General features: G+C 45.4%; 1 pseudogene; it reads left to right on the plus strand.

Annotated features, from left to right (window-relative positions):
• Nucleotides 1–312: 312 nt before the first annotated feature.
• On the plus strand, nt 313–3,394 carry LOC117194923 (annotated as a pseudogene).
• Nucleotides 3,395–14,925: the final 11,531 nt, after the last annotated feature.

Here is a 14,925-nt window from a genome sequence, read left to right on the forward strand (position 1 = left end):
AAATGCAGCCCTAAATATCGCTCCGATTATAATCGGGAGACAGCTCTGCTTTTCACTTTGAATTCCGGTTTGAGCAGGCGACGACTTTCAGTGTGAAAATCCGTGTTCTCAAGTAAGTTCACACATATTTAAAGTGAAAAATTTCGCATTTGCCGCACACACGAACACACGCACGCACACACAAACGCCGGTTTTGTGAACTCACTTGACGAAAAGAAAGAGCGAGAAGAAAAAAGTTGCCAAATCAAAATGGTCACCGAGCCGAAGTCCGTTGAGCCCAAGGTCAGCACCAAGGAGGCGCAGTGCCAGTAATCGGACTGCGAGACTTCCCAGCAAGAGCCGGTCTCGCAAGTAAGCAGCCCGAAGGGCGCCCGTGTGGGGATCTTCAATGCCGAGGACTTCTTGTCGCGTGCTCAGATGAACGACAAAATCAACAACATCTTGCGCCCGCCCACCAAGCCGCCCAACGGGGTGCGCCAGCGCTCCGTCTACACCAACAACCCATCGCCGGTAAGTGAAATTCCAAGCAATAACGTGAAAGTTTCTTCAATTTTCAGACATTTTGTTTTACAAAACTGCCGCATCATCGCGCTAGCAGGGTATCAACAGCGAGTTAACAGCCGCCGCAGTCTTAACAGCTCGGCAACAGCAGCATTGCCACATCACCTCATTGCCCTCTCCTGTTATTTCAGACCTTATTTTCCGTCTCGCTCTTTTCCACCATTGCTCTCTTACTTTCCGACTTTAATATTCGAATTTTCCTTCTCTATTCCCCCCCTCTTCTCTTCTCTTCTAGTACTATTCAAAATAGTTTGGTTAATTTCTATAAAAATCAAATGCAAATTGGGAAAAACGCACACACGTATGTAAATACATATATGTATGTATGTATGTATAGGCAAATTAAATAACTGCGGTAGCGGATTGTGTTTTTAAAAAGTTTTTATTTTACTTCTAACTTCACTGATATAGATTTAAGTAGAGGGTCACAAAGGATTCCGGGCAAAGGGTTTGCGCGATCTTAATTTTTAGCTCGACTTTGCGGTGTCGCTTCTGGATCAAGACTGACTTGAACTTTCTGATCTTTGCATCGTTTATCCCTTTCGGGAATATTTTTTCTATAAACATTTCAATTGATTTCGCCATCCGAGTATTGGATTTCGTCATCCAAAGAGAGAACTGTAAAATGCCTACAGTGCAGGATCTGCAGAAAGCCGCGAGTGAGATTGTTTATGAGAAGCCGGGTGTGGGCAAACATTGGTTTTCCATTTAGGCGAGTGTCAAAGATTGGGATTGCGGCGGGAGCCCTTGAGATTGTACATCTTAGAAATCAATTAGGCGGAGGCCCAAGATTGAAATTGTTTTCGTTTTGGAAAGCCAAAGATTGTTTACAACTCGTATAAGAGCTCAATAGAATTGGGTACGTTAACTTGCATGCGTTAACAGAATGTCGACAGAATGTTAGCAACAGTTGCAAAGTCATTCGATTTCTGCGCTGCTGACACTTTCTCTCGTATCTGTCGTTTTCTCTCCTGCCGGTATTCAATTATTTTCTGGCACTTTCACTTCCTCACCTCTTCATTTCCTTCCTGATCTAACTTCCGCTACTTCCTCTCGCCTTCTCATCCCCCCTCCCTTAGCAAGCAAGCTTGCGTGTCGGCATGACTGGGGGGCAGCTGTCCAAACGCATGAGCAACATCTCGCTGTCCTCCGGCACGGACTCCGTGGGCCACATGGATCGCGGCAGCAGCTCCAGTCTCGCTAGCAGCGACACCGTTGGCACCAACACCATCACCAGCGGCATTTCCAAGGAGTGCGCCAATTACCCCGTCGGCAGTCAGTCGGCCCGTCCATACGTCCAACTGCCGGGCATACACATTTCCAACCCTCCCCAGTACGGGCCAGGGAATATGCAGGAAATAGACGCTGGCAAAATGGCGCACAACGGCAAGGCACTCACAGGGCGCTACAATGCCACGCCCACCTATGGCTTCGACAACGAGCAGAACTACTGCCTGGTAAGGGGCTTCTGCATATCTGTAAATCTAGCCGATTCTATGCTCAATCTCAGAATTCCCAACAGTTGCCGTCTCCAATGCCCCCTCCACCATACGCCTTGGCACGCGTGAGCAGCACACGCAACTTCGAGCTCGAGAACCACACACCGCCGGCATGTCCCGGCTCTGGACCCATTGCCATGACGAACGGCACCATCCAGTTGCGCCTCCGCGATGGCGTGCGGTGAGTGTGGACGCCCCCAGCCCCTTGGCTCTTCTTTAAGACCGACCCCTAATGTTAATACCTTTCTTTGCATGGGGCAGCATTGACATGACTCTGGACAAGGCGGTGCGCGTGCTCAATCAGCGCAGCATGGTGGCAGTTGCTCTATCCCGCAACTGCAGCAACTCGGCTTTGATCCACCCCAATGGACGCATCTTGCAGAGCGGCGCTAAAGTCGAAATAGTCACCTACGACGGCATGAAGGGCAATAACTTTGTGTGAGTGGGAATGGCCCTTACCCCAACGTGGAATATTTGAATCCTTTGAATTATCTTCCCATTACAGTCGCTATGCCAAGATGTGGTACAAGGGTGTGAGCTTCACCAGCGAGGCGTGCGCTCTCATCTACCTGGTGGACACAGCCGGGACGCGCACCACAACCGACACTTTCACCGATCTGACCAAGGACTACACCCTGGCAGTGTTCTATGAGTGAGTCCCCCCGGCCAATTGCATCGCTTCTTATTTGGCTAATTTCGATTTAATTCCCGAACTTCTCGCAGCGACTAGCGGCATGGTTCCTCTTATATGGCTGAAGCCCATGACGTGATTGCCAATTCAGCTTACACCTGTACCGAGGATGGCACTGAGATCTATGACATAAGCGGATTTCGCATCACCCAGGCAGCCGATGGCCTAGTGAAGGTCACTCGTGTGGACAACAAGTGCTTGATTCGCACCAGTCACGGCAATGGATCGGCCACTTTGACCACACCTGGCATCCATTGCAGTGCCTCTCTGGGCAAGACCTCGCATCTGTTTGTTCGGTGAGTGTCAAACCGATGCTCTCAACCTACCCCTCCCCTCCCCCCTCCCCCTCGCCCGTCATCCTGCTCTGCTAACTTCCGTTCTGTTCTGTCCTTTGTAGTCGCAATGAGAAGCGCATGCACTTCGATGGATCCTGTTTCATTGTACGCAACGCCGGACACTCCGCCGGCTTCAATGAAAACAACCTGCTCATTGTCTACTGAGCGGCGTTCGTAGTCCGGAGATAGAAACGGTGCAGTGGTAGCCCATCCCACACGCACACACTCACACATGTCAACACATTTCACCTGGAACACATACATAGACACCTACAGCAGCACACTTGAGGGACCTTGACGTGGAGAGAGGGATTCAGTTAGGATCCCGGAATTTAGGAATATCAAAATCACTTTGGGAAGTAAGTTAGAAAGCAAATATGTTCGTACAAAAACCAGCACCACACCACACCACACACACACACCTCAGCGAAGGAACTCAGCCCAGTCCTATCTGGGTTCCGATTGCTCGACATGGGCGCAATACAACCACACTACCAACCCCCAGGGAATACTAGTTGTCTTTCGTTTACCATTGCCTACATATATATCATGCCGTATATATGCGTGTATTACTAGTTGTTATTGCAAATCGGGAGCGCTTTCCTGCTTTCCCAAATCAGTTGGCCAAATCAGACCGATCTCAAGCTGAAGCGGAACCAATCAGAGCCGAATCGCATCGAACAGGGCCGTGCCAGCGTTTGGTGTTCAAAAAAAGAAACATCGTTTTTCTACTCGTTTCCATTTCGGCTTTTTCAGTTCTTTTAAATTGTTTCTTTTACGCAGTTCAGTTCTAAATTTTGTTTGATAGACTTTAAAAATGGCAAAACTCAAGAAAAAAAAGTTTAAAGAAATATCTCCCAAAAAAAAATTTACAAAATTATGCACAGTTGGTGCGTCTGATTAAGCAACGTGTATTCAACAATTATAGTAGATCAGAGGACTAGTTCTCTTGGGCGTTACGTTTAGGCAACGTAACGCCAGTGCCGATACATTATTTCTAAGCTACCAGTTCTTTCAATGCAATCCAATAATGTTCATCCACACCCGTTGCATACAGACACTCGAACACGTAACCCATAATCACACACACCGCACACTCTTTACAAGAGGCAAAAGAAAGTGAATTATTTGCAAGAGGCACAGCGCCAGCCACATTTAAAACAGCCACAGGACACACATGAAAGATAGAACAGATCCTGTAAAAAGGTAGAAAGTGAGAGTTTATTAAATTAACCCCTATTGTAATTTGATTAAAAGACACTTGTCCTGTGAGGAGGACAATGAAAGAAACCCCCATACAAACACAAAACATAGGCTTAATATATACATAAATACGATGGGATGTCCAATTATAACACAAAGTTAAGCCCAGTGTGAAAAGCCGGGATTAGCTTTACGTCAATCTCCAACACCTAAATTTTCTATCATGTAAAGAGAAATTCATGTGCCCCAAAATCAATACTATGGAAGTATAATGAATTTAAAATGCAATCTGTTCATTCAATAAATTAATTTATTCCTCCAAAAGAATGGTGGAGCAATGGAGCTCATTTCGTTTCCTACCCTCCATCCTTTGCTAATTTCTTGGTGGAAAGAAAATGTCGACTGCCTCCTGCCCCGTGCCTTTATGTGTTCGAGTATTTATGTACCTTCTGTCATACATGGCCGGGGGTATCGTAAATTTACAACAAAATTGTTTTATGGCCCCACTTCAAGGGCCCTCCTGGCCCCCCTCAGGCGGAGCTTGGTGTTTACGCCGTCACCTGAAGTGCCATCAGGAGTTGGACAATTTCAGGCCCAAGACGACAGTTTGGTTCGGTTTCCCATCTTAAAGAGCACTTGGAATTTAATCATTTAAATTTCTGTGAGGATTTCCAAGAAAATAAATTTGAATATCTGCCGCTATAGAGTTTATATTTAAATCCGATTTAATGTAAAAGCGGATTACGCTCTTCCATTTTGAAGGGACTTCGGATAAGCCCTATCTTCGGAGACATCGGGATATGGAAGACCTTTTTGATCTCCAAAAACCAAGCTTCGCGGGGATAAAAATATTTCGTTGAATTTTTAATCGCACATTTACGACACAGCTGTTTTTATTTTATCGTGGCGTGACAGCCCTGGGCGGCCAGTGTGTACACTCTTTTGGACTACAATATTGTTTGTCTTGCTGTTAACAGCGGTAAATTAGCCAAATGGAAGGAAAAGTACATTGATATTTAATTAGTAAAATGTCTTGAGCCTTGTCGTTACCTGCAAACAAATCCAAATGCACAGGGATATCGGATCGACTGTCATGCAGACTAAAGTTTCCAACAAACTTAACCTGGAGCTGGAGGTGGAGGTAGGCACGCGGCGCGGATGCTACAGCGCTGGCTGTGGCTGTTGATAAAGATTATTGGATAATGTCTTGGCGGAACTATCTGCCACGTCTGTCTCTGTCATAAGAAGAAAGTTGTTCCATGGTTAGAGATACACAAAGAGAGAGAAAGAGAGATGCATACGGAAAGTGTGTGAAAGCGTGGAGCAGTGAGAGCGGGTGCAGAAGCCACAGCGTGGATACAGAAGCAGCGGTAAGTACAAATAGCCCAACCAGGGAAGGATCAAAATATTGATGTCTGGAATGGCTTTTTTCAAGTGTGAGAGCCTAACTGGGACTCGTGCGAGCAAAGGACCGACCCCACATATGTATCTGTGGCATATTCAATGCTCACGCTTGTGTGACTGCGCCCCTGCGAGTCCTTGTCTGCATCCATTTGCCGCTCGCACACGTGTGCCTAACATCAAAAGCTTTTCACACTTAATTGGGCGTAAAATTAAATCAGAATTGATTAGAACACTTGAATGACAACAGCCGTGGCCGTGTTGCTGATGTCAATGGCATCAGAGAGAGCCGCATCCTGCCAGCATCCAAGCCCCCAAGCCTCCCAGCTCCCAGCTCCCACTCCACCTCCTGCCAGCAATTCCGCTGGCATTCTAAGCATAAACAAACTTTTTGGTTTCGATTTTCCCCAGCTGACGCACGGCACGGCAAGGCACGGCACGTCGGTGACTTCGGCCACGTTCCTGCCGCTTCTCGGGGCCACTTCCTGCCACTTCCGAAGCCGGGCACTCCCGAGACAGAGCGCACTAATTGCTGCTGGGAACTTACCTGGGGAGGCTACCCCGCAACCCTGTTTTTCATCGGAAAGTTTATGAAATTCAATTTCCCCCAAAAATGGGGAATGGAATGGAAATAGGCCGGGCATCAATTTTCCTGCATTATCGTTTAATGAGCCGACAATTATGCGAGGCCCCTCTGCTTCGGCACCACGCACGTCTATAGATATTCAATTAACTTGAATTCACAGCCATAACTCTCCGAACGAGTTCATTCCACATGCATTTGGCCAGGGCATAGGGCAAGTCAACTCGATTTCCGGCTATTAAGACATGGCTGAATTTCAGACGTGGAATGCAACGCCATGGAGTGCCGAGTCCAGGCAGGATAATTACATTTTAACCGGGTGAGTCGAGCGGAGAGGAGAGTAGACAGCAACGTCAACGGTAATGGATAAATGCACATCTTCCGCCGCCCTGGGGGTCCTGGGAGCCGTCCTGGGGCACGGCACATTTAATGGGAAATGAATGGCAATGTTGGAGGTAGAAAATTATGAAAACGTTCCCAGGGGTAAGTTGTACGAAAACCAGCACGAAGTGCCCTCCATAATCTTCCCCTTAAAGTTGATAAAAAATGTAAACGACTTTCATTTCGCCCGGGAGCGATACCTCTGACGAGGACTTCAAAGGACAGCTGGAAGACCCAGGACAAACTCGAGGCGAAAGTGAGTAGCTCATTGAATTGGATGGATTGTCATCCCAGTCGGTGACAGCAATCAAATCAATCACATCAGCCTCCACCTGAGTAGAGCAGGCAGGTCAAAGTGCGGCAGCCTTGGAGGATAAAGAATGGACCCCTTTTCTGACATTTGGTGATGTTTTGCGATGCAGCAAGAGGGAATTCCTACACCGATTGGGGCAAAACTTGGGCTAGGTACAGCTGGCAAGGCCGATAGCTTGATCCGATTCATAAATAATATACAGCTAAGAGTACTATATGTTTGGATTCATTGGGAATCCGTGCGTGGTGATGTCTAATGCAATTTGCGTAATTGAAACCCACTCGAAAGCAATTAAATTTCCTGTGGTTGGACCACTCTCCGGCAATGAGATTCGTTGGAGTAATTGCAATCGAGATTCCCAACTAATCTTCAGGTAAAACAATCCATAATGGAGCAGAAGTTTTGTTCGCACTCGGCATTTATCATGTTTGAAGTTTTAATTTGCTTTCGCCCCAACAAAAACAACTACAGAATACAGAATAACAAAAGTGTCAACACGATTATAATTGAGGTTAATTAAGCCGCAAAGTAAAGCCTCTCAGCACTTTTGTCTGTGGACCGACCAACAGAAATTGAAAATATTTGCGCTAATCCACTTGGCAACGGCCTAACAGAAATGAACAACTGGTGCCAGTCCAGGCCTCTTCAATGGGCCAACTTTCGGATAAAAGAGGTACGTGCCAAAGGCTTCAAATACTCGTATTTGCTGGGGCCAAAGTACGTACAATAAATTCGAAGCAATCCAAAGAGCAAAGTTGCGATCTGGAAATTTATGGATGGCGAAGGCCAAAATGTTTTGATGTAGGCCCAGGCCCAGGCTGAACCCATTTGTTGGCCCAGCTCTGAAAATGTCACATGCTCCTCACACCCACAGCTACACCCACACCCTGTGTCTGGTCTTGGTCTGGGTCTGGGTCTGGCCATTGTCTGTCATTGATGCCAGTTGGTGTCGGTACAGGTTTTCAAAGGATGCTATTCCCGACTTAATTAAGTTGATGCCACCGTGTTGTACGAAATCTCTTCGATGCGCTGCGCTTAAGCTGAAAGTCTCATTATTTCCTATTTAAAGTCATTACCACGTTATCTGCAGCCTTCCATTGAAGTGGGTTCTCGTTCTCCTGCAACTTCCAGCAGCCACCGTCGCCCAGTCCACATTTTTCAGTTAACGATTTCATTTCAATTGACAATTTAATTAAGTCTAATGGTAAAATGGTGTCAAGCAATTATCATGCTTATGTAGCTCTTAATTTTCCGTATTTTTCGCGCTCCCCCAACCTTGGTAAGGCCATTTTCCTGGCCAGAGGTGTATGTAAATCGAATTTCAAACGAGGCGAAGGCCAAAAAGCGCTGCATACGTACCCTATTGTGTACCCTATTGTGGAGCGAAAAAATTAGTATATATAAATTAGTATAAATTAGTATATACATATGTATATGTGGAAGTCCAATGCCACAGGTTTTGTATGATCAAAAGCTGACCAATCCAATTTGTATCTCCTCTTCGTTCAGTTACTGTAGCAATCAGGATTTGGTTTTGAATAACTTTATGCAACGCGTAGGAGATTAAAGACTAGATGTAGACTAGCTCCAATCCCATTATTATCTCCTTTTCGATTCCGGGGACTCCCGCTAATGCTGAAAGCAGGATGTGGCAATCACTAGCCAGTCGTTGGAAATTTGATTTAGAAAAAGGAAAAAGGTCGCCAGATGCGTTTTGCAATTGCGTCATGTGCCATAAAATGCAGTTTGAGCAGGGATTTTTTCATTTCCTGACCTGCAACGTCAGATATAAATTCATTGAGCAAGAAGTCAGGAAAAATTCATCACCCACATCCGCTGTTCCCGGCAGTGGAAATATATTGCTTCTAAAATGTAGTTATGTTTCGCGAGACCTCCTAAAGAATGCTTTAAGAAACCTATCACCTAGTGACGGATTCTTAGAAAACGCTCTCTATAGCTTTTTATCCACGTTACTCCAAATGAGTATTGGGGTATATTAGATTTGTGGTGAAAATGGATGTGTGTAACGTCCAGAAGGAATCGTTTCCGACCCCATAAAGTATATATATTCTTGATCAGCATCAATAGCCGAGTCGATTGAGCCCTTTCTGTCTGTCCGTCTGTCCGTCCGTCCGTCCGTCCGTCTGTCCGTCTGTCCGTCCCTATTAGCGCCTAGTGCTCAAAGACTATAAAAGCTAGAGCAACGATGTTTTGGATCCAGACTTCTGTGATATGTCACTGCTACAAAAATATTTCAAAACTTCGCCCTGCTTACTTCCGCCCCCACAAAGAACGAAAATCTGTGGCATCCACAATTTTAAAGATATGAGAAAACCAAAAAAGCAGAATCGTAGAGAATGACTATGTTTTTTAGACTGCAGAATCTGAATTGGATCGTAGTATTATTATAGCCAGCATCAAGAAAACAATTTCATTTTTTCTCGCCCTGTCTCTCTCTAACACACACGTAGCATAGGCGGCTTTGCTTAGAGTAAAACATTAGCGCCTAGATCTCAGAGACTATAAAAGCTAGAGCAACCAAATTTGGTATCCACAATCCTAAGATACCGGACCGAGACGAGTTTGTTTCAAAATTTCGCCACACCCCCTTCCGCCCCCGCAAAGGACGAAAATCTGGGGATATTCACAAATCTCAGAGACTATTAACGCTAGAGTAACCAAATTTGGTATCCGCACTCCTGTTAGATTTCACTATAAAACGTATATCTCTTAATTTCGCCCCACCCCCTTCCCCCCCCCAAAAGACGAAAATCTGTGGCATCCACAATTTTGGAGATACGAGAAAACTAAAAACGCAGAATCATAGATAATGATCATATCTATCAGGTTGCTGAATCTGGATCAGATCAGATAATTTTTATAGCCAAAAGGAACAAATCAATTTGCACTGGCTACGCAGCGCCCGACGTCACGCTCAGACTGATTTTCTGTCTCTCTCGCACGTACTCTTTGTCGTGTCGTTCAATATTAGCGGCGTCTGCCGGAGGAGAGCCTTACTGACTAAGTATCGGGTATAAATGTAGAGTTGCGGTCTCCGCACCAACTCACAACGTTCCCCCTCGCTCTATTGTATAATTGGTATAATCATCCTTGGTAACCTTGTTGGCCAACTCAAGCAAAGCTGGAATCTGGAATGTGGCTCAATTTCAAGCTTTCGGTGTACTGCAATTAAAGTGTGGTGTTGTGTGGCATACCAGCTAGCTATCCACTTTTGCGGCTTTGTGTTGACTCAAGCAGATACAGATTCATATACAGGTATACGTTCGTTCGTTCTCTTTCGTAGTGATCAGACGCGTTTTTGTTTTGCGCTACGCATTTTTATACCCGATACTCAAAATGAGTATTGGGGTATATTAGATTTGTGGTAAAAGTGGATGTGTGTAACGTCCAGAAGGAATCGTTTCCGACCCCATAAAGTATATATATTCTTGATCAGCATCAATAGCCGAGTCGATTGAGCTATGTCTGTCTGTCCGTCTGTCCGTCCGTCCGTCTGTCCGTCTGTCCGTCCCTATTAGCGCCTAGTGCTCAAAGACTATAAAAGCTAGAGCAACGATGTTTTGGATCCAGACTTCTGTGATATGTCACTGCTACAAAAATATTTCTAAACTTCGCCTCGCCCACTTCCAACCCCACAAAAGACAAAAATCTGTGGCATCCACAATTTTAAAGATACGAGAAAACCAAAAGCGCAGAATCGTAGAGAATGACATGAGAATGAGTAAAACATTAGCGCCTAGATCTCAGAGACTATAAAAGCTAGAGCAACCAAATTTGGTATCCACACTCCTAAGATATCGGACCGAGACGAGTTTCTTTCAAAATTTCGCCACACCCCCTTCCTCCCCCGCAAAGGACGAAAATCTGGGGGTATTCACAAATCTCAGAGACTATTAAGGCTAGAGTAACCAAATTTGGTATTCGCACTCCTGTTAGATCTCACTTTAAAACGTATATCTCAAAATTTCTCCCCACCCTCTTCCGCCCCCACAAAGGACGAAAATCTGTAGCGACGTCTGCCGGAGGAGAGCCATACTGACTTAGTATCGGGTATAACTGTAGAGTTGCGGTGTCCGCAGCAACTCACAACGTTCCCCCTCGTTTGCTTTTGTTTTGAATAAACAGCCGGTGTTTTCCTAAATAAACTTTAATTAACTTCCTAACCAGCCAACAATCTGGAAACCTATTCTATCCCGCGAGTGCATGCCTTTTGCTTTGTGTTAAAACATTATTTAACTTTTTATTTTTCGGCGTCGGCTTGTCGTGTGTGTGTTGTTGCAGTGAGTGAGTACGCATTACATTGCATTGCAGTCCGCTCTCGTCTGGTAGCTTTTGTTGTGTTATCACTCTCTCCCTATCACCTAAACTTAAATAACTGTTCTTTCTCTCTCGCTCTCGTAACTTTCTGTTCAGTAGCTCTCTCTCTCTCATTAGCTGCTGCTGCAACTGTTCTCCTGTTCAACTGTTCTATTAGCGTTTGTCTGGCAGACAGGTGTGATAGCCATTTGTTTTAAAATATTATTTGATTCTAATTTTGTTCAAATTTCATACTATGGAGTTTTCTGTTGTATGTGCCAAAAAATCATGCAATAAGCAGATCACCCACGATCAGCCGATTATCCCCTGCTGGCTCTGCGACTGCGTAGTGCACGAAAAATGCGCTGGATTTTCTGGCCTTGTGAGTGATGCCATTTCAAAACGTAATGGTTTGCACTACAGTTGCGAGGCATGCCATGCGGTGGAGAAAGACATGGTGGCTTTCATGAGGCAGACGCGGAAGGGCTTTAAGGAGCTGACCGTTGGCTTTAAAAAGCAATACGATCGGCTACTAGCCATGGAGTCTCAATTTGGCAGTCTGCAACTGCTGAATGAGTCTCCGTGGCGTAAAAAGGTCACTCCGCGGGATCTGCAAGTGCCAACCGTCACTCAGCCGTGCGCCGTCGAAAAACTGACTCCGACCACTCCAAGGGTGCAGCAGTTGATCTCGTTTGCCACTCCAAGGGCAACGACAGCTGCTGGCGATGCAGATTCGGTAGCCGAATTCATCGCCTCGGAGAATGTGCAGCCAAGTACGTCTGCAGCGTCCGTGTCCGTGGTGTCCGCAAGTTCGCTAGTTGTCCCGTCCATCCCGATCCCACCAGTAAATAGACCTTCCGGACCTCCGGATATTGCCACCACAGGTACTAGGCCTGTGGTGCCCAAACCACTGGTGGGAGTCCCACCAAAACGACAAGTTTTTCTCTCACGGCTGGCCCCTGACCTCACATCTAATGATGTAATTGCTTTCATTCAAAGTAAAATAAAAGCCGTGGGTTTAAAGGTGGAGAAATTCAACTTCTCTTATGCCAGGGAGATAGCCTCGTTTAAGATAAGCATCTCCCCAACTCAATTTGACACCATTTGCTCCGCCAAATTTTGGCCGGAGCATTTGGTGGTGAAGGAGTTTAAGGCTAAGAAGAAGAATAGGCCCCCCAAATCCCTTACAAATCTTTCCAGTGTGCCACCCTCAACCTCAACTTCCTCTTCCTCAACTTCCCGTCTTGCTACCACTTTTCCAAAAAACTAACTTCTCTTTTAATAACCTATCAGAATGTAAGAGGCTTGCGTAGTAAGCTCAGCATTCTTTTCCGGGATGGTGCTGAATTTGCTTCCCACGTTATTGTGTTTACTGAAAACTGGTTAAAGCCGGACATTCTTTGTTCCGAGGTTTTGGCAGGTCGGTACACAACTTTTAGAAAGGACAGTTCGTCTCGACGTGCAGGGGGGGTTCTAATTGCAGTGGACTCTTACTTCACGTCGGAACAATTCACAGTCCTAGTTCAACAGGAACTGGAATTCCTGTGTGTAAAACTGATTCTTCCCGCTTTCGCTATATTTATTACTTGCTCGTATATCCCACCTTCTTCGGATATTTCAATTTATGAGCAGCACTTGTCCGCTTTAACCGCTGTTTCTTCCTCGCTATCTAATAAAGATCGTATGATAGTTCTTGGTGACTTCAACTTGCCAGGAACTGTTTGGTCTTCGGTAAACGAGTCTAGTATCCTAGTGCCCATGTCACGACATGACTTTGCTGACGGCTTGCTTGACCTGTCCCTGTCTCAAGTCAACCATGTGAAAAATTCCTTGGGTCGATTGCTTGATCTGTGCTTTGTATCGGATCCGACCATAGTGTTGTTAACCCGAGCCCTTCCGCTCACTATACCTGAAGACGCCTACCACTTTCAAGGTGTCGCTAGATATAGGACCAACTGTATTGGATCGGTCGAGTAGGCTATCCGAACGTGTCCGCTGCTTTCGTAAAGCCGAATTTCAAGAAGTGGGTTCTCCTACTTCTCACTCTCGCTATGTAATAGCTCGGACAAACTTTTCAGTTCTTAATGCTCAATGCTATAAGAACTACCTATCTCGATGCAGGATAAGTTTTTCTCAGGACCCTAAACAGTTTTACTGCTTCGTAAACAGTAAGCGTAGAACGTCCGCACACCCATCCTCGCTATCATTTTGTAATACGTCGGCAAATAATGATCAGGCAATTGCCGATCTTTTTGCACAATTTTTCCAAACCACCTATTCTGAGGAAAGCTACTCTGGTCATCCGTACCCATACGGTTTACCGAGGTCGAACGGCATTTTCAGTCCCTTGTTAAATGAATGTTCCCTACTTCATGATCTTCGACTAGTTAAGCCGGTGTTTTCACCGGGTCCAGACGGGGTTCCAGGTTGTGTACTCAGGTACTGCGCCGAGGCTCTGTGTGGACCTTTGCTTAAACTATTCACCCTGTCCATTGATTCTTCTTGCTTCCCCCCTCTCCATAAAAAAGGTAGCAAGTCTGATGCAAAAAATTATAGAGGTATAGCAAAGTTATCCGCTATTCCTAAAATGTTTGAGAAGGTTTTAACTCCGCACTTGCAACATCTCTGCAAGTCACTTATATCTCCAACTCAGCATGGATTTATAAGGCGGCGATCTACCACCACGAACTTGTTAGAGTTTACCTCTTTCATTATTAAAGGCTTTCAAGGTAACTTACGGACGGATGTTATTTACACCGACTTTAGTAAAGCATTCGACTCTGTAAACCATTCCCTTTTAGCGCAAAAACTTGACCTTTTAGGGTTTCTGCCAACCTCCTGAGATGGATTTCTAGCTATCTTTGTTCCAGGTCTCAAAGAGTCCTCTTCAAAAACTCCCTCTCTTTACCAGTAAAGGTTTCTTCGGGAGTACCACAGGGCAGCCATCTAGGCCCCTTACTCTTCACACTCTTTATTAATGACTTGCCTTCAGTATTAACATACTCTCGAGTACTTATGTATGCGGATGATGTTAAACTCTGTGTCCAGTACAAGGACATCTCATTTCATTCTCGCTTGCAATCCGATCTCAATAACTTTCAGTCATGGTGTTGTGCAAACTTGTTACACCTTAATGCCTCGAAATGCAAAGTTATGACATTTCATCGTTCTAGCCCTTTGTTGGCTCCCTATACCCTATTTGGTGGTTCTCTTGAGAGAATTACCCTGGTGGATGATCTGGGTGTTATGTTGGACCCCAAGTTAAAGTTTTCCGAACACATTTCTACCATGGTAAATAAGGCCATGGGCGAGCTTGGGTTTATAAAGAGGTGGTCAAAGGAATTTGACGACCCCTATATAACAAAGGCTCTCTATACCTCGCTTGTTCGTCCGATCTTAGAATACGGCTCCTGTGTATGGTGCCCTCAGTACAAAGTACACCAGGACCGTATAGAATCAGTACAGAAAAACTTTTTACTCTTTGCTCTGCGGGGCCTTAACTGGGATGCGGGTGTAAGACTCCCATCTTACTCTAGTAGACTACTATTAGTAAACCTCCCATCCTTAGTTATCCGTAGAAAAATGCTTGGTGTGATATTTATGCACAACTTGATCAGGGGTGACATAGACAGCCCTGATCT

The sequence above is a fragment of the Drosophila miranda genome, assembly GCF_003369915.1.
Source record: "Drosophila miranda strain MSH22 chromosome Y unlocalized genomic scaffold, D.miranda_PacBio2.1 Contig_Y4_pilon, whole genome shotgun sequence".
Lineage (NCBI taxonomy): Eukaryota > Metazoa > Arthropoda > Insecta > Diptera > Drosophilidae > Drosophila > Drosophila miranda.